At 40.1% G+C, this 18,484-nt stretch overlaps 1 long non-coding RNA gene across 2 annotated transcripts in view; it reads left to right on the top strand.

Moving 5' to 3' along the window:
• The window catches only part of LOC113460391 (uncharacterized), a 118,628-nt gene that overhangs the window by 80,117 nt on the left and 20,027 nt on the right, over positions 1-18,484 (top strand). The gene's annotated exons all lie outside the window — the stretch shown is intronic.

Here is an 18,484-nt window from a genome sequence, read left to right on the forward strand (position 1 = left end):
GCCATGTGATTTAGAAGGCTTAAGTCTCTATCATCAGCTAGTTGATGACCTTATCCTTTCATGTGGCTCTCTTTATCATATGCAGGTGTAGAGCTTGACACAGGCTTGTATTGTAAGCATGCTTGGTCTCCTTATTGCTGGGTCTTCTTCTGGAATGAAACGAATTTTTTTTTATATTTTTGAGCATTGATAAAACACAAATATTTTTCTCATGCATCTCTAGATTTATATCTTAAAATATTTTCTCTATTTTTCAAATGTACAGCAATATAATAGTTTATTTCTGCAAGATTATTTATTTTTGGACTGCATAGCCTGATTTTATTTTTATCTAGCAGTGTTGTGGAAGGTAAGACATAGGAAAGATTCATTTTCTTAACCAAAATACTTCAGAGCTTGCTTTGAAGGATGGTTTTTTATCTTTATAATTATTTATTTTGTCCAAAAATAAGAACACTGGATAAAAATATCAACAAACTGAAACAGAAAGCATCTCCACATGACTTGATGTCTACAGCACCTTTTTTCCTCATGGAAAAAAGAAGGCAGTAGTTTTCCAAAGTCCAGTTTTGTCAGTCCTACAAGTTGGAATTTCATGCCGTTAACTTAATCATTAAGGAGGTTTATGACCGTGAAGAATATGACTTGCAAATGCATTGGTATCAGGGGGGGACAAATGACAAATCTGGCCCAGAGGGAGCACAGCAAGTAGTTGTTAGCAGAAAACTACCTGACACAATTAACAGAAAAATAAGTTGTGGATTTAATTACTGTAGCTCTGCCAGATGAAAGTAAAAGCTATTTATTTCTGTCACTGGTACCAATGGTTAAATCTGCCAGGGACACTAGCACTGTCAAAGTGGCTTTTACCTTGCAGGATCCTGACTTCCCAGGTGGAACTCACAACCTGCTGTTATACCCTGTAGCTCCATGGCACCCCATTGAAAAGCAAGTGTCTCAGTAAAATAAAAAGCAGTCTGCAACTACCTAAAACATCATACATGAAATGCTGAATTACATAGCGAGTCTGAACCCTACTTCTTTTTCTTGGTTTATCCCAGGCTGTGTGAGTATGCCGATGAGAATGCTAAGAGAATGCTAAATGAGAATATCCTCTTTTTAGGTGCTTAAGTGTGCCCTTTAGTAATGGGATGGATGACGAGTGTTGCCTAAAAGTTAAGGCATGGGTAGGCTGTGGATGATGGGGGAAACTCCCTTCTGATGAAACTCTTCCTCATCCTCAATTCAATTCAAAAGGTATGACTGTTCATACCTTTTACACTAGGTTGCCCGCTTGACACAGCCCTCCATCTGAAGGGTCTGAATTCTTGTGTGGACACACGAATTTCCAAATCTCAGAAGCAGGGTAAGTGATAGGAGAGCTTGCAGGACAGCAGAGCAACTGTCAGCATAGGCATGAAGGCAACTCACATCCCTGAACTGGTTTATTGTAACTGTGCCAGGTTTGTCCTTCCTCTGAACAGGTAGTAGGTGGCAAAGTATAGAAGAGAACTTCTGATAATATTGACAAGGTGAATTAAAGACTTGTAAACTATACTAATGAGGCTACTCCAGAATGGAGGTTAAGAAGGAATGCTCAAAGAGTTTAATGCACAGAACATGTAAAAGGCCAAGCTCTCTCTTTTACACTTTCACCTCACAGATTATTTTTAACTAGCCTACAAAACCTGACAAGCAGATCTGAACAAGCAGATAACTTTTATTGAGAAACACTGAAGATTGATTTCCTGAGTTTTATTGGCTCCCTTTTTGAGTACAGGTGCATAAAACTGAAGGTGGTATTTATTTCTTCAATAAAGACGTGGCAGAGATCTGCTCATAAAAATGAGCAGATCTCTTTTCCTTGACCTTAGTAACATGACCTACATTGGGGGTATAAAGTCCTTCATCAGAGCTTATAATCTGTTGAATACTGCAGTTACAGTTCACAATGCTTTTCTATAGTGGTCATACAGCTGAATGGAAAGCTTCAGGCAACTACATTGAATAATGATACACTACCGCTCAGTAGTTTGGTGACTTAAGGAAGAGTTGTACATGCATTTTAGCTATTTGTTTTTCTTAGATTTAGGTGATAGAAGATCAATTTCCTAGATGAGGTTGAAGAGCATGTCAATCACTTTGCTGTTTGTTAAAACAACTAGATGTTTTATGAGTTTGTTATTGTTGCTTCTTGAAACAAACTTTTATAGTTTTTTATAGTCTACATTTCCCTTGTGTCCAAGCTCTTTTTAAGTAACTGTTAATGTCTCATAGCATTTTCCTTGGCATTTCCCATGTCATTGTAAGTATTTGTAACATAGAAGAGAGAGAGGTTTTGATTTTTTGTTTGTTTTACAAAGAACGAGTCTTAGTCAAAATACAATACAATAAATTGAAGAATTCTTTACTAGACAGTCATACACCGCAGTGTGCAGTGGTGTATCAGGGTGCCACATTCAAACCTACCAGCACAAGATGGCCTGATTTATTTTCTTGGGTGTTGGTTAGACTTCTTTTCAAGAGGTTAGACTTCCTAGAGAGTGGGACCTTAGGCTGTGGTTCCACAATATGAGGCATTTTGTGGCAGTGACAGATAACGGGTTTTCTGCTTCCTTCTTCTTGCCTCCATGTACTCTTTCCTTCCCCTGCATTGCAAGGAGCTAGCTCATCAGTCAGCCAGTGTAGAAAGCATGAGCCAGATCAAGGAACTAATCCATTGTGAAAATTAACCTTTGCTTTGTTTTTAACTCTGGCTCTTTTGTGGAGTTCACAGTAGGGTTTCAGGAGTGGTGGTGCAGGTGCGGTGTTTCACAATGAAGTTGTGAAGATCCTGCTTGACCTTCAATGGGAGATATAGATGGAACTCTAGGATGGGACATTTTTGCTGAAAATTGGTTACTGTGAAACTATGCTCTCAAATTTTCCATCTTCCCTAGCAAGAGCAGAGCCCTTTTCTTGCTTCCTTGCTGCCTCCTTGGGCTTACATAAAAGACACCCTGCACAATTACTCTTTAACCATCTTTTTTCAATAAGGCCACTTTGAGAGCATTCTAGGTTCACACTGTGCAGAAGTTAAAGTGTTTTTATTCCACTATTATACCACTAAGGTATTGAAAGCACACTGGTTATTCCCTACTTCCTATCTTCAGGTGTTGCTGAAACAGTCATTTTTATTGAATTGCTTAAGCATAGCATGGTCAAAGGTTGGGAAAGTTGTAAAACCACAAGTGGCTAAAAATTCTCCAACCTAAAGACATGTTTGAGGAGTGATAAACCTATCATCAATAGCTTTGCATGTGGAATGACAGACTCTGTTAATCATTGTAAATATTCTGATCTGAAGAGTTCAGATACTGTCACTAAGGAGTGGTCCGGTTAGGATGAGGAAACTGCCCTGCTTCAGAGGACTGATGCCAAACTCTCAAGGTACAACCAGCTAGCCTGCACTGCTGGGGTGTGGGCCCTTTCCTGCACCCTTATGAGGAGAGCAAACCAAAGGTTGTCCTGGTTTAAATTGGAGTTTCCACAGACCCAATCATAATCCTACAATCCAGGGGAGAATCTTTCACCGCTGTATGGATTGTGAATTCCTCCCAGCCTTGGTACTATGACTGTTCCTGCCCAATAGATCCCTTCCTGGATCACATGGGGTAACAAACCTGAGCTGAGTTATGGGTGGGCACGTGATCCCATTCCTGTTGAATGCATTCTGGTGTGGATATTGGCTTTGTGTGTTTAGTCACACTTTAGAGGAGCTGTGCAAAGATGGGCAGTACTTGATCTAGCATAAAATCTGCCAGGTCAAAATAAATCCAACAAAAATTCTCTAATTTCATTTGAACCGGCAGAGTGAATTTATACTGGATGAGTGCGTAATGTTCCGTGACTGTGGCACTTCTGGGTCTGTTTTCTGTGGCCTTAGAGGAGAGTTTACCATGTTGTTGAAGGTTTGTAGACCAGAAAAAGTGGGGCTGGGTGCATTTAGGGCAAGGAATAGTGAGGACATTTCTCTGGTAGGTGCAGAGGATCTGGTTTTGGAGCTGGTAATCAGGGAGCTTCATGAATACTACATTGTAAAGATAGGGAGGAAGGGATGTCTGGATTCAAAAAGGCAGCCTTCTTCTTAATGAATGGAAGCGGAATGTGGGTCTGTCTCATATTACAGACTTGTCCCAGAGTAACTCCCCAAAGGGATAAAAAAGGTACTGCTTTAAGAACCCTACTTCATTGGTTTTATCAGGGGAGGGGTGATGCAGCCAGTGACTGTTACTTGAGTAAAGAGGTGTGTACATCCATGTGTACAAACACAGACAAAACCATGTCACTGTCTGAGAAACTTGAATTGTCTATGTCCAGATGAGTGTGATCTATGCTTCGAAGGTTCAAACTGGAAGTACTACTAAGAAATACATTTTAATTACTGTCCTTGGAGCCTGGTTCTCACTCAGCACTGCCTGGTATCAACTGCTATCTGCTGCCTACCATTCCCTGATCCCTAAAAATAGACAGAGATAGAGGCAATATAAACTGAAACCATAAAAAGACTGGATCGATTTTTTTTTTCTTTCCAAGGGAAAAAGGAGGCGGAGCTTAAAAGGCAGATGTAGGCATGGGGAGTTTGGCTTGTTACCTTTAGAGGAAAACATTGTCAAATATTTACTCAGAGCCTAGAGATTCCGAGATATGTTTAGCTAGGAAGGAAGATAAATTAAAAAAATAAAGCCAGGAATAACTGTTTTAAGTAGGCTAGGTATATCTCAAAATGACTCAACATTGCTGAGAAGTGTTGCAATCTGCAGGCTGTCCTACCCCACCCTCCTTGCAGGTGAATGCTCTCGGGAGCAAGGATTTGAGAAACTGCTTTGCTGGATAAGCAAGGAGCAGCTTGGCTGAGAAAATATTATTTCTAATGCTGCATTTGTAACCTTGATAAGATCTCCATGGCAACAGAAGTTGCTGAATAGAGTTGGTCATGACATTTTGACAGAAGTGTTCCACTAGAAAATGCTATTTTAATGCAAAAGTGTTGGGGAGAAGGATTTGATTTTGACAATATTTTGGTCCAAAAAAAAAAGGGAAAAATCTGAAAAATGTCATGGAGAGAAGAGGTTTTTCTCTTTTTTTCAGCATGCTGTCTTTCCTCCTGGGACCTTTCATGTCAGGAAACAAGACAAACATATTTTCCTTTTCTATTTTGGGATTAGTGGTTGAATTCCCACTATGTCTTTTCTTTTTGACTCTTTATTTTAATGCTATTCTTAAAGGCTCTAATCAAAACAGGAGATAAGAGAAGCTACAAATCTTCAAATATCCAAAGTATCTACTTTAGAAAAGAGAAATTTTGAGATAAAGCAAAATAATACACTGGAAGAGTGTACTATAATTACTTTCTCATTTTGTTTTTAGTAGTTAATTTTATACCGCATAGCCTAAAATCTCAGATTAGAACTGTTTTCTTTATTTATCTTCATCCCTTCTCTGGTCCCTGAACTCCTGATGTAATGGTGGCCAGAGACATGTCACTGTATATCATATCCTCTCACTAACAGTATTAGCTTCACAGAGGAAAGTCTTGGGACCTGCAAGTGCCAACCTCGTAATTTGTCTCTTTTTCCCAGGGATGGCTACTCATGAAACTACTGCAGAAAATGTATGGGTATGGGTAATAAATGTCTCTGCAGAGGCAGTTTTCACTTGTTCTGCTTCATCACTCCTTCTTTGCTCATTCAGTATTAAGAGTACAATAAAATGAAACATTCTTTGTGGTCAGAATAGACATAGAAATAGGCACCATCTTCAGTAAGAATGTTATTTCTAAGAGTTTCCCATGGGATTGTTGGAAATATATTTGGCGATCAAGATCTTTAGTCAAATGTGCTGATTAATTCTGTGGCTTTACTGCCTGCTATCCCTAGCAGCCATTTCAGTACCACCTCTCCTCCCACTGCTCTGTTGCTGAGGTTACTGGAGGCTACCCTTGGGTTTTCCCCTGGTGCCCCCACACTTGCTGCATCTCCCTGAGAATTGTCTTTTCCAGGATTTCACAGTTGAACATGGGATGTTACCCTGCAGGGCCAGGGCATGCCTTCATTCCTGGTCTAGTGCCAGGTGAGTTTGCCCTTGTCTCACAAGCCCAGTGAGGTGTTGCAGGGATGGACTGGTCTTCCCCCACAGCAGTGGCCTGGTTTTCAGGCTTGTACTGGTTCAGCCAGCCACACCAGGTGCCCCCAGCTGGAACCTTCTGGCAGTGCTACAGATGTGTCAAAGTGGTGCACACAATAAAATTCAGCCTGCCATCTTTATCTGTGAGAGGATGGGAAGCAGATATTCTGGCAGTTGTCAGACACCCCTACATTTCCTCCTGCACTTGCCCATTAGCCAGCACGGAGTCAGAAACCGCTGCTGCTACTGCCAAGAATGCACACTTCTCTTTCCAGGAGACAGCCATCACCACCAAGCTATGCGTATTTGCCTGGTGTGGACTCACCATGCAGCAATGTGCCATCTCACTGGAGGTGTTTGCACCACCTAAAATGTCCTGGGAAAGGTAATAGCATTGGTCAAATGAGGTACCTGGAGAAAGTGTTAACTTTCTAACTGGAATGGCCAAGGTGATCAGAAGGACAGAGGTGAGCAGAGAGAGAAATAGCTCAAGGTCACACAGCATGTTAGTAGCAGAGCTCCATCCTAATTTTCAGGCCTTTTTCCTATCGTCAGTCCTATTGCAGACTCGTGCTTTAGGTTCAATGGGCTTATGTCTGCTTTGGATACATATTTCCAGGAAAACATTGTCTCTACTTGCTTCAAACTGCATCACAGGTTTTGCACTCATTGTGGCCACTCAGCATCTTGACTCTGGTGTTAAAACTGGCAGAGGCAGATAAAACTCTCTTTGTCAGAGCTGACGGATGGAAAAAGGTGGAAAGCCAGCACTGAATGCCAACTCTGATAGGAGGCTGACGCAGAAGAGGCTGAGGAATCATATAGGATTTCTGCCCTGCTTATATCACAGGGAATGTCTTTTGTAGATGCTCAAACTGGCGTACATTGTGTTTTGGCACATGTTTGTCAGTGCCCTTATTTTGTAGCCTGGTGAAGGGCCACTGATGGATAGCACTCAAGAGAGTGCTTTTTATAGGTGTCAGTGTCCAACTCAGATGTAATTTCTGAAAGGAAAAGGTGCTTGGGGTTGGAGGGATCTGATGCACTGCCAAAGCATTTTGTAAAAGGTACTTTGTACTCTTCAAAAAGGGGAGATATGTGGGAGATGAATGAGGAACATCAGCTCTCAAATTTAGAGTGAGCATTGACTCCTGTAAGGGAACAGTAGTTATAGAATGGAAGAATAAGAGAACAGGAATTTAATTAGGCATATGCCCTGTGTCCAGGAGAGGCAAGACTTGGGCAGTGCTTGTCTTACCTGGTGTTCTGGAGAATGATTTCTTGTCACAGCTTGACAATTTCTTAGCTGGAGACTGAGTGTGTTGTAAGTGAACCCAAGTGTAGGCTGTCTATTACTCCTTAGCAGAATTCTCCTTTGTGGGACAGGGACCTCAGGGCTGACAGTCACCCCACGTCAGGCTGTGCTCTAACCAATGGGCTGCTTTCCAATGAGGCCCAAACATGATGGGCGTAGCTAGGTGCTGGTAACAGGCTCCATCAACAGCTCCAGACTGAAGGAGTGATGACCCAGATCCAGGATTCATCCAGGGTATCCACCTGGGAACACAAGGAGATGAGGCCAGAGACAGGGTTGGAGAGAAGACTGCAGGATCCAAAGTCCAGGCAAGAGGCAGGGCTAGAGGCTGGCACTCCTGTTGCATCTCTAGCTCACGGATTGATGATTCTGGACTGAGTTGAAATGGAGTTCTATGCCCTGGGCAGGGTGGTGGGAGGGGCCCCAGGTGAGTTTCATCAACACCGGTAAGGAATCTTGTTGCACCTAGGACCCTGACAAAGAAGAAAAAGTGTGGTTTAGCTATAGGAGGCTGTGGGATTTGCATTCTCTGAACCTCAGAGAAGCAGAGGAGAGAATGATCAAAACAATTCTGATCTCATTTGCTGCTCCTGTGTTTGTGCACAAGTGAAATGCATTATGGAAGATTGTTTACCTGAAGGGATTTGGTAATTGGATTCTGGTGTGAATGTTTTGTTTTCTTGACCAATCTCTGCAAGTTGTGTCCTGATGGTTCGTCAGGTGTCACGAGATTTTTTGCAGTTCAGTTCTTGTTCAGTTTCAGTTTAGATGTAGTGTAATATAGTATATAATAATATGGTATAATAAAGTAATTAATTAGCCTTCTGATATCATGGACTCCTGCTTATCATTCTTCCCAGACTTTAGGGTCGCCTTGAAAATCTGATAGGAGGCTTCATATGCAGTGGCTGTCCGGGTTTACCAGAAAGAGCAAGTCATTAAATGCTTTCTTCAGGAAAAGTATCTGGACCTCAGTGTGGCTGCTCTTTCTAGCCGCGGGGCTGAAGGATTTGCAGACTCTGACTTCATTCCCACATTTTTGGGAGTCAGGACATGTCAGTTCAACCATCTCCAGTTCTGAGTCTTCTGGCTGGCCTGTGTTCTGAGTAGCAGAGGTTCAGGCTTCCAGTTGAGTTATTTGGGGACAAGACAGCTGACAGGCAGAAAAACAAGCATAGTCAAGAGATTTATTAAACTCAGGCACTTCACTCTTTACATGTACTAAGGAGCTCTACATATCTCTGAAAGAACACAGGTCCATGAAGTACCTTTTGTGGAAGTCTGTGTCAGAGACAAATATAGAATCCATTTATTCTTGGATGTATTCAGCTGTGGAATGATCCCTTCTTTTCTGGAAGATATAAATCTACTTTACCACGTGCTTTACAATTTCTGCAGAAGAAGAAGCAAGCCTGAAGAGCCAACAGTGCTCTCTGGAAGGCATCTCTGTGTATGGTCTGGTATGCATCGAATGGGGTACAGGGTCTTTGCAAACCAGTGATAGGTATTCCTGCAGTACACATACTGAAAGTTCCTGAAAACTGTATTGTAAAGAAAAGGTATTCTGTTGCAGGGGGAATGAAGATAGGGTGATGCAAGCAATTGCAAGATTTCCTTGTTCCTTTCTGTAGTCTCAGATTATTTTTCTGTGACAGGTTTCTTGTGTGCCATTTCAGGGCTTTAGAGGAATAGAAAATGTTTCACAGTATATGCCCTGCTTAATGAGATTTTAAAACACTAAGAAGCATCTGCACCCTGATGGCAATTATATGGATCCCTGTGTGAGCCATCTGAAGCCTTTAGGTTAACTGGACATGGACCCACCCTTCCTGTGTGCACTCCTCAGGGTGTAGGAAGTTTGTTTGCCTGTGTCATCTTTGCTACAGCAGAATTGTGAGATGCCTCCTCTGAAGGGGACCACATCTTGGAGGGCTTTGATCCCTCTGCCTTGTGTAGACAGCTTTTTTCTCTTCACTGACATTTTTACTCCTCCAAAGTTCAATCATTAAGATTTCTGTCCCATGTCAGAATTTCTGTCCCATGCTACCCTCCTCCATGTCTCCTCCCATGTATGTGAGAAAAAGTTCTCTTATACCAGGCTATTCCCTGCTAAGCTTCAAACTTGTCTCCAAATATGGGGATATAAAAGCTCCCAGGAAAAAGTTAACTTTTGTTCTTTGACATGAGCAAAATGTGGGCAAGGCAGACTTTTATTTGGATTCATTTTTACACATTGTTGCTCCATTACAACTAATACTGCCTCAAAGCAGATGTCCAGATGGAAAATTTAAGCTACAGAGATGGAGACCTGGTGAAGTATTCAGGACTAAAAAAAACCCATAATTGAATGGGAATTGTGAGACAATGCTAATTATAGGTGTGGCAAACAGCTGTAACAACCAACATGGCAATTTCTGCTGTTTCTCTCAGTGTTTTGCAATTTAATACTCTTACACTCTGTTGCCATTTTACAGCAACCGCACACTAGCAATTCACAACCAGGTAATGCTTGTAAACATCTGGAACAGAGATTATCCTAAAATGGGAAATAGAGGAAACACTTTTCCATGTGGCTGGGATGCTGTCTATGCCTGACCTCTCTAATGGATGGAATTTAGGGAAACCAATCATTAGAGGGAGGAGAGGAAGGAAACTCAGGGGAGAAGGTGGAGCAGGACAGAGTGCCAAAGTTTCAGAGCCAGCAGAATCAGTAAGTGAACAAAAGAAGAACCAAAGATTTGCAGTAAGCAAGCAGCAGAGTCAGTGTGTGAATACAAACCAGTATCAGGATAAGTAATGACTATGATTTGAGATTAATAAAACCCACCAACAAACATGCTTGGTGGTTCTGTCCTGTTCAGAGAAGCTGCTATCTATCCCTGAAATTATGACAAGGAAGGTCAGTTATTATTTTTGAATGATAATAAGTATTTTCCCTAGATAGAGGGCAGGTGGAGGAAGTTTATCCTTGAAGAACTGGACTGAGTCTATCCACGAAGTATTGAACTGAAATCTATGACTCCAACATAAAAAGAAAAAACTAATTTACATTTTTCTATCTTTGGATCTATTAGCGCATGAATTCTGCCAAGTATATTTGCTCAGCTCATCCCATCTGCCTCTACTTTCTCTGTATGAAATCCACAAGAAGGTTCTGCAGGTTTTTCATGAGAAGAGACTTCAGAACTCAAAGATGTTGCATGCAGCAGCTCATAAACCTTAGTTATGCAAGTTTTAGGATGTGGCAACAGGTAGTAATTTAATATAACTTCATTGGTTTTAGTATAGTCCTGTAATCAGAGCAGTATTATCAGACTGACAGCATGAACAATAAAGACAGACATAGTTTTGTATCAATTGTCATTAACAGTTGTTCATTCACTTTAATGTCACAGAATATTCTGAATTGGAAGGCACACACAGGGATCCTCAAGTCTGACTCTGAAGTGAACCCACACCCATGGCATTATTAGCACTATGCTCTAACCATCTGACCTAATCTCAACCCACTTCCAGATGTAGTAAAAATAGATTTCGTTGCATCTGGACGGAGTAGATAGCATGACAAAAATTTGTGTGGATGTGCTGTGTGACAGTCACTCTTTTAAGAGTTTCACAGTTCATCACAGTAGTAGGGTAAAGTGTTATTAGGAGTGGTTTGGGGAGAGGAGAGCAGAGGAGAGAGGAAAGGGAGGGGAAGGGAAAAGGGAAACAGTGATATATTGTAATGACAGTTACATTCCTTTCAGAAGCTATATTGAATTTTGTAGTTAATGTTTTTTCATGGCAAAAAATCACCAAGTTTCTCTTGAATATAAACTCTAAAAGTGATTTTAAAAATGTTCATATTCAGAGCAGAACAAGAAAAGAAATAAGAGAGGACTATGGAAGGGAATCCACCAGGTTAAGGGGCAATGGTGGCCTTTGGGAGTCTTTAGCTGCCTCAAAAATGATGGAGTTATGCTTATAACTGGAGAAAACACACAATTTAGAGCAGAAGTTTCTATGTCTCTCTTCATTAAAAAAGGATAAATTTAATCATGGTGAAGAGCTATGCATTATAACACTATTTTTGGAATATGCCAAACAGGAATGTCTTACAAATCTGAAAGGGTTCTGAGCAGTGGAGATCTTGGAAAGGGACAATACACAATTGGTTTGACTGCAGTCTTACAAGAGCCTTTTGCTGGTTGTGGTGTAATTCTTGCTCTGATGTTAAACCATGTTTAATACCCTGCTTGCACATAGCATTGATTTTCAGTTCCAGGAAAAGAAGTTAAATCATCTTCTATGATTCTGGAAAAAAAAAATCTGATATTTAGATTGGCTGAGCAAATGGAGATATTTTAAAAATGGTTTCAATAACTTTCTGTAAGATAACAGTTTGTTTTCAACTGATAAAGCTGGGTAATTAGTCAGTTTTGACTGAAATCAGAATTATAGAGCTGAAAACTGTTGTTTAATTAACATTCTTCCACATCTGGAACTTTCATAAGACAGTAAATAGTTCTGATTCTTCCTGAAGAAATAATGGCTGAATACCTGTAAAATCCATTATGTAATAATAGAAGTGCTGCTAGCATTACATTAGCAATTTTGAGGAGCTGGCTTTGCCAGCCCTTTTTGGACTTTCTTGGGAACTTTTGATCTCAGGCATCTCCAACTGTAAATGTTTTGTATGCTTTTCCTCCCACAGTAAGTTGTAGTGGCTTCACTGAAATAAATTAAGTGCCATTTTGAAGTGAAGGGCCTTCTATTCCTAAAATATTTGATTTTTGCAGAGCTTTGGACAGCCAACAGATTGTCTGGTATGTTCAGGGAGTTCTGATATTTTTTTCCTACTTCAGACATATATAAAGAACTTACATTTCCTCCTTTACAGCTTAAGATGCATCAAGATATTTCTCTGTAAGTGAAGAGCACACACTCCTTTTCTGTGGACTGTGCTCCTGATTTGACAAAGAACAAAGGTGCTTGGTGGCGCACTTAACCACTTCATCTTTCATGTCTTGAAATAAGGGAAGTATCTTAGGTTGCAATCTAACCAGTTTTTAGAATTAGCTAATATGTAATTTCTTAAATGCTTATGAAAACTTCATTTATGATCATGCAGTTCTGAATAATGTTTTGCTGTGATAAGTCTCAGTGATTTCCAAAATCAATGTGTCTGTATTCCGCATGATTCCTCTTGTGCAGTCTTGTGCTACTCCAGACACTAAAGCTGTTCGCTCAGAGCCACCATTGTGTCATTGTTCGTGATAGTTGCTCAGCCTGATGTTGCAGGTGTAGAAGATGTGATTTCTGTTATCTCCTTTCAGGTAACTAGATTTGAGAGTCTCTTTTGGTTTCTTTTCTTTTAAAGTAATTTCACAACGTAGGGATTATTCAATTGCTAGTAAAGATGTCATAATCATAGAATACTTTGTGTTGGAAGGGACAGATTCCAACCCCGCTGTTGTGGGCAGGGATACCTTTCATTAGACTGGGTTTCTCAGAGCCCCATCCAACCTGGCCTTGAGCACTTCCAGGGATGAGCATCCACAACTTCTCTGTGCAACCTCTTTCACTGCCTTACCACCTTCACAGTAAAGAATTTCTCCTTACTATCCAGTCTAAACATACCCTCTTTCAGTTTAAAGCCATTCCCCCTTGTCCTATCACTATGTGCCCTCATAAAAAGGTTGTGTGGACTGAAATTTAGTTATGTTTTTGCCTGTAACTTTGTGGAGTGATTAGTGCTTTAAAGATGTGCGAAATCATGGATAAGCACCATATTAAGGATATGAAGAAGTAAATTTTATTTTTTTATTTCCGTGTACAGTTTCTTGCTGTACAAGGATGCCCTCCCACTCTGCCTGCCTACATTCTCTTCTTATAACAGGATGAAAAATGAAAAGAAAGCAATTTGTACACCTTTCCTTCCTTGTAAGCTGGATACCAACAAGTGGCTCAGGCTCTTGATACATCCCAGGTCAAGATAAGACATGCCAGATACGCCTGCACCTGAGATTTACAAAACACTGCTGGTTCCCACACTATAGACACAGCTTGAGAGAATTCTTTGAGCAGATTGCTGTGGTAGCAAAAGGGCCAGAAGAAGCATAGGTATCTGTATTGAATAGGAGCAATCAAAGGCTGGGGAAATTAAATTTATTTTACATTAACTCTATTGCAATATCAGGCACTTCAGTTCTTTCCTTTTAACTATTTGGATCACGGTTTCTGGAATAATTTCATGCCTTTTGTTTCACCACATGAGGAAAAATATGAAGAGAAGAATGCTGTGCTCAAATCTTTATCAAGGGTTTATGTTGAAGTCATTAGAATCTGATTCAGAACTCTTAAGAAAGTATACAGACCCTGAAATATAATGGAAGCAATGTTTCTAAATTCTCAGCAAAGGCTGGGTTTATTTAGGTGTTTTTCCAAGGTGTTGTGCAACTATACATGTTTGCTGACAAATCTCATGGTAAGCGTTTGCTTAGTTCTTAATTATCAAGAACAAAAATACTTACACATGCTTACAAACGAGGCTGCTGGTGACCCTCACTTTCTGTTTTGTAATGTTTAACATGCAGTTTGAATGTTTTGAAGTTTTGCTTAGCAGGATAAGAGCTGCACCATAACTCTTTTAAAAATAGTCTTCATAGCTGAAATGTTAATTGAAGTTTCTATTTCGGATGTTGAGATTTAAATGCTTCCGAAGTAGCTTTACATGGAGCAAAGTAAGAATTAGGACAACGTGAAATATGTGCTGGTGTTGCATCAAAATCAAAATATGGAGTGCTACCAAGCCTAGACTTGTGTGGGGCGTGTTGTATAGTATCCATGGGATAAAATTGTTTCCTTGCAAGGCAGGAGACAATTGAATAAAACCCACTTTCTCCCATATTAGCTACTTCCTATTCGGAAACACTGGATATTGTTTTTCATAGCTATACTTTATGAAGTGCATGTTATGATAATTGCCAAGCACTGTGATACTTCTTCTTATTTGGTAAATCTTGTACATGTGGATGAAATATTATTTTTCCATGGATATGTTTATATGAATTCCTGCCAGTGCCTCTACCTAGAAAACTATGTCAATGTAATGCAATGTTATGTAAGTTTTGTTTTGTTTCTTATATGCTGCACATCACAGGGTTGAATGTCTTCCAGAAGTGCATTAACTAGTGCAGTTGTCATCTGCTAGATATGGCTTTCCCACTCCCATTTATTCTAAAGAGGACTTTTGTGCTCTCTTTATTTTTGGCCTCTTTTAAAATAGTTATATTATCTGTATGTGGTTCTGTATGTGTGTGTGTGACTCATATTCAGAGTAGAAGATAGTGAGCTTTGTGCTGGAGATAATTCCAGTGGAAACTCATCCAGGAATCTGAAACTGGTCTGGGAAAGCCCTATTTTCTGCAGAGCTTTTCTTTGTAGATGGATAATCATGCTGCACCTGCACAATGAAGCTACTGTCTGTTTTTCCTCATCCTGTCTCTCTCTGCAGGCAGCTGTTCAAATGAGTGTCTGAGGTCCCAAATGTCTGAACCCCTCTGGAACAGGGATGCACTGGGAGCAACCCTGCAGATTAAAACAGGTCTTAGACCTGTGCCCATCCAGGAGTGGTTGTCACTGCAGCTGAATGTTGCCTTGCACTCTTGCACTGCTGTGTCTCTGCAGCATGCAGTGGTGAGAGGAATGGCAGAACCCAGGTTAGAGTGCTCCCAGGGGGAGCCCACATTGGAAGCAGCATTTCTGTGGGATATCCCTCCTTTCTTCTTTTTCAGGCTAAGTCTAACACTGGGTCTTCAGATGATAAACTGAAGCAGTGGCTGATGTGTATCACACAAAGAGCAGCTCAAACTCTTCTGACCAAGAATTACTGCTGTATAGTTTTTTATCTTTGGGATTTTTTTCCCAGCTGGATATTGCTTTTGAACTGAAATAATCTGTGTTTCTCTTAGGAGCTGAGCTGTCTGGAAAACATGTTGATCAAATTCCAACATAGTTTTTCCAAGAATGTTTCTTTTGTCTTTTGCTAGCTGCTTCCTGGTGCTGTTTATCCAAAACCCCACCTGCTGTCAAGGGCAGTGCTGGCCGTGTGAAACATCTTCACAGCCATGAATGGCCATTATTAGGCCCAATTTCTGCAATGAATTACCAAGTGTGTGTCATTTAAAACCCCCTCTTCTTCTCAGCCTTCCTACCACCACCAGGCATCTCATTCCATCTGCAAGCAGTGGTAGAACTAGGTTGCCAACAACTTGTGAAGTTTGCTTTCTCTGTACCAAATTTAGCATAATGTATGTGTGGCTTGCACAAGAAGGATAGTTTTTCTGTTTACCTGCCATATCACATAATCCTGGAATTCATCCTCTTCATCAATAGCAACAATAACTATTAATTTTTGTGTATTTGGAGAAGAAGGGGGGAAAAATGGAAATGAAGACTAAGCTTGGGAGGGATGCAATAGGATGATACAATTCTCTAATAAATGTTTCAAAATTCCAAGACAGCCTGAACTTGGAACTGACATGCAAGAAAACTCACATGATTTCCATATGCTGTGGATGTCCAGAAAGCTGTATCAAAGGGAAACTGAGAATATAGTTTTGCATTACAGAACTCTGCGCTATATTTGCATCAAGCAATGAGAGAAGAAAAGAGAAACTGAATTGTTTGAAACTACAAGTGGAGATCATAACCATTCCAGAAGTATTTTTTTTGTTTGTTTGTTGTTTTTTTGGGGTCTTTTTTGTTCAGGAGATCCTCAAGGGCTGTACTGTGGAAAAATAGAAGAGTGTCAATAATGGATTTGAACATAAGCTGCCAGCAAGCTGGATGAATGGTTTGCCTGTCACATTCACTGAATGTCCTGAAGTATCCCTGTCAAGATTTTAATTTCCTGCTAGTGCAGACTAATTTTATTTTGAATTTTTTTTATACATCGGAAAAATTTCAGCCTCTAAACTATATCCACAACTGAAAGGATCTCTGAGGACTAATGTAACAATTTGTTCCAAACAGACTACATAGCTGTTTGTTTCCCTTGTCCAGTATCCATGAACACATTTAAGCTTTAGAAAGCCTTGAAGCAGTCATACAGTTGTATTTGACCAATGGATTGCTTGGACTGCTCACCATGCATACGTGTTCAGTACAGGCAGCCCAGTCTCTGTAAGGTTAACAGTGTGGCCCTTTGAAGGATTCTGATACTGGCTTAAAAATCATGGTACTGTGGAATTTAGGGGACAGATTTTTTAAGTTGCATTTTTAAGGTCACATTGTCACTGTTTTCTGATCAAATGCATTCATCTTTATCAACACATTTTTCTCCTTCCATCCATATGTCCACATTCCTTTATCTCCTGTCAGTCAAGTTTTTGAAACTGCTTTTTTAGCGTTCTGTTAGAACAGGGTGTTGGGACTTGTGACGTTTCTGAGCAGCTCATAACTGAGAACTGTATTGAATTCAGTGAGTCTGTTTCAAGAAGGTTTTCATGTTATTTCAACATCTCCAACACTTGTTTACCTGGCTTTCCTGCAAAAACCACTTTTTTCTTTTTTTCTGGGGTTGCCACTAGATATCACATCTGGTGTCAAAGTCTGTGAGACTTGTGTAGGTCTGTGAAAATTTCTCAACCTCACTTAAATAACATTTAACAAAAATATACATTGCATACTTGGCACTGGAGAGATGCCACAGTTAGATGACAGAGACAACCTATGAAAAGGGACTCATGATGCATTCCCAAAGGACATATCTTGTAAAAATAAAATACAAGGAAAATGAGAACATATCAAGAATAGTCTCAGTATTTCAAAGCGAACATGGCATGCCAACAAAAACATTGTAATCTTGCTTCTGTCTTGAAAGAAAATTTAGAAGCATTTAAAAAGCTTTTTACTTCAATTTGGTGCCAGTTTGGGGTTTTCAGGCTTACAGGGTTTTTTTTTTTGTTTTGTTTTTTTTTTTTTTGTTTGTTTGTTTTTTTTTTTTTTAATCTAGATGCACCATAGAAAATGCGGAATTAAGAAAAAATATTCCTAACTGGAACAGTGTGAAAAAACAAAAAAAAGGATGCCTTGGAAGAGAAAGAAAAATGTCCTAGAGAATGGATTAAAACCATGGAACATCTACATTGGGTGCATTTATATACAAAACCAGACAATCAAATTGATATTGATTGAAAAATTAGAAAAGAAATTAGTGTTCCTTGCAATAATGATAATAAGCTGGTGATGAAAACTCTTTAGTTACCTGAATTCAGAGATAACAGTGTGAGCTGCAGTTCTGTCTTTAGCTGCTGTTCTCTCTTCAGCAGAGAACACTACACAGCAGCTTCTGCTGAATACATACTGTATGTTCTGCTGAATATTTTTTCTTGAAGCAAATATTAGTGGAATAGGAATGACACAGAGTTGGAAAAATACCAACTAAGAAGAAATGCTTTTTTCCAAACCACATTGTTATGAATAAGTGAAGAGTGTGACTGGTGAGGGAATGGACATGAAGAGTAAAAGGGATAATGCTCTACAGGTTTAGGTGACACCTAGCAGAAGGTGACATCTAGAAAATATAGCTGGTTTGGGCAGGATTGAACTATGGATGAGCCAAACTGAGTAGTGCTCAGAAGGGAGTATCAGGGCTTGTATTTCTGGTCAGCCCTGTGTTGCCATCTGTCCTTGCATAGAATGAGCATAGGAACCCTTACCCTTCATGTGTACCTGCTTAGGCCATTACCTGAGCATCTGTTTTGTTTTGCTGGAATTTGGTATTCCCACCAATGAGCAGGGTTACAGAACTCTAGAAAGTGAGTCTATATAAGTAAAAGTAACCTAACCCAGCTGTAAAGCAGGAGGGGAAGGAAGGACATTGCATTCTTACTGCTTCTGTGCAGGGTGCTGTCCACTCTGGTCCTCTTGACCTCTCCAGTTTCCTTCTCTTTCCCCTTTGGCTGCATTTATTTGGTGGCAGTACATTTTGTTTCTCTGTTTGTATAGTTTAAGCTA

The sequence above is a fragment of the Zonotrichia albicollis genome, chromosome 4 (genome assembly GCF_047830755.1).
Source record: "Zonotrichia albicollis isolate bZonAlb1 chromosome 4, bZonAlb1.hap1, whole genome shotgun sequence".
Taxonomy (NCBI): Eukaryota; Metazoa; Chordata; class Aves; order Passeriformes; family Passerellidae; genus Zonotrichia; species Zonotrichia albicollis.